This window comes from Sesamum indicum, linkage group LG10 (assembly GCF_000512975.1).
Source record: "Sesamum indicum cultivar Zhongzhi No. 13 linkage group LG10, S_indicum_v1.0, whole genome shotgun sequence".
Classification (NCBI taxonomy): Eukaryota; Viridiplantae; Streptophyta; class Magnoliopsida; order Lamiales; family Pedaliaceae; genus Sesamum; species Sesamum indicum.
In genome coordinates this window covers 14125150-14127612 of record NC_026154.1, presented here as the reverse complement: position 1 = coordinate 14127612, position 2463 = coordinate 14125150, and the positions used below count along the sequence as shown (strand labels likewise).

The following is a 2463-nucleotide window of genomic DNA, read 5'->3' as shown; positions in this document are numbered from 1 at the left end:
ATGCAGTATGCCCCTTTTTCATAATTTAGAATTTTCCACTCTGCTACTACTTACTAGTTGCAATAATGTTGTTTTATGCTAACCTTTTTGACTGCTTACGAGGGCTGTAATATTTATACATCCGTAGGTTTTTGCATAGAACTAAGCCTGGCAAACTTCATCAGGAAATTACTGTTCGACTCCAGATATGTATGTTTGAATTTTGTTTACCTTTTGTATGTTGATGGTTTGTTGTGCATATTTGCATTTTTTTTTCTTATATTGTGTTTGGATTGATGCATTCAGAATTAATACTTTTGAAATTCATCAGGATACTACTGTTATGTTTGAATTTTGTTTTCCTTTTGTATGTGGATGGTTGATTCATGCATATTTGTTTTTGTTTATGTTGTGTTTTGGGTAGATGGATTTTGAGTTACTGCTTTCGAATTTCATAATAATATGTGATCTTCACAACGAATGAATGTATCCCACTTGATAACAAACATGCCATTAACCCGGTGTTTTCAGCTGTTTAATTTAAGTGCTTATAAGCTTTTGGCTGAAAACAAATTGAATATATATATATATGTCTTATAAAACTTGTTAATATTGCAATAATATGAGAATAGAAGTGAGAGGGAAGAGAGAGTCTTCTTATAGCATTTTTTCTATATATTCATGCAACATAAAATGGCCTATTCATACGCTTCAAAATTACAACCAAAGGTCTTATCTTTGACGAGGGGAGACGAACAAAAAAGTTTACAGTTTATGGTAGAATGTAAAGAGGATGGGAGATGAAGATGAGCATCCACAACTTCTGAATTTCTTAATATTCATCACAATTATAACTTTTACTTTTAAATTACTTAAAATAAGGCCATTTAAGTCGAAAGCTATAATTTTTTTCCCACCAACTTTATAGCTTATTAGTAAAATTCTACGCATTGTTGACATCAAGATCTTAAAATAAATTACCAATTAAAAGTTAAAAATAAATTGACTAATAATTGAGTTTTAAATTAACGTTTATAATAAATTTGGACTTTAAATATGTTTAAAATGACAAATCGCAGTAAGCCCGACCAAATTTGGGCCTTTATCTTGGAGGATTGATCCAAAATGAATACAAATTTCCTCTTTAGATTGGTTAATTCGGAGAAAGCGTGTTCAAGTACAACCCCATAGTTGGAAGCATATCAAAAGTCTAGATATTCAAGCTCAATTAAAGTGAGTGCAAGTTGTAAATCGAAGCGTACATAACTATATAAAGGGGCCTCCGTCATGGAACATTACACATTCCACAACACAAGAAGTCATAATAATCAACGAATCCAAGTTCAAAACTCTCTGTCATGATGAAGTTCTGCAATTGTGAAAGTTCTATTTTTGACATCAAATCATCAAGTCTTGTTACCAAATTTTAAGATGACACATAGTTTGCTCCATAAATTGAGAGAAGATTATGCATCTATATCCAAAAACAAGGTTTAAACCCTTAAACCAAGATTTGGAGCAAAGAATCAAAATATAACTTCACTTCAAAATTATATCCAATTTTCATTTAAATTAATAAAAGGAATAATTACACTCTCCTCCTTTGAGTTTTGGTAAAACTACACACTCCCTGTAGTTTGAAAAATTACGTTTAGCACCCTTGATTTTTGCTTCTGTCTAACAAATTAATTCATTCGTTAGTCAAAGTTCGCTAAATTTGTATATATTAAAAAAATAAAAATTAATATTTACCCTCGATTGACTGATTACTGATTTATTGTAAATAAAATATTTTTTTTCGAACTAAAAGATATACCTCCATATATACATTAACACGTGAAGACGTACAAGTATAATTTAATTATAAAAAGATTTATTTGATCCCCAAACATCTTTTCTAAAGCGTGTGAATTGCTCGTCACGCTTCTTTCTTTTTCCAACATCTGAATAGGCAAATTGGTAACAGAGCAACTGCTGCAAGCAGCAAATTAACAGATAATAATGGCTGGAGTTGATTTCTTGATGCCACCTTCAGAAGCATTTTCTTCTTTTTTTGTTCCATTTCTAGGTCTTGATGAATCATCAGAATAGTTTGCATGAAACCTTTTTCCTCATTTAATCTGCTCTCCCGAAATATATATGTTGGCGATTGTGAAAAGAATTTTCATGTCATGTCTCAAGCACATTTCACTGTTCTGGAAAGATCACATCACATTAGCCTTTTTTTTTTTCCTTTTCTTGGCGTCAATTATTGTTATTACACTTGTGTATAAGATAAATTTTGGAAAAAAACCAAGTTTAGCAAAAGTTACACTTGTGTATAACATCTTTTTTGCCAGCCAGGGATTAATCTTACAAATTTTCATTCCACATCATAATATGTTAGTAAACATGTAATTGTTATGCATATTATCGCAGGAAGTAAACAAGAAGTATTTTTGTAATATTATAGAGAGTAAGATGGGTTCAGTCAGGAGCAAAAAA

The 2463-nt window shown here is 30.7% G+C and overlaps 1 protein-coding gene across 1 annotated transcript in view; it reads left to right on the top strand.

Annotated features, from left to right (window-relative positions):
- Positions 1–240, top strand: part of LOC105172519 (KH domain-containing protein At1g09660/At1g09670) — a gene marked incomplete in the record, with an annotated part of 5717 nt that extends 5477 nt beyond the window's left edge. Inside the window, 1 exon segment of the mRNA XM_011093985.2 lies at positions 1–240.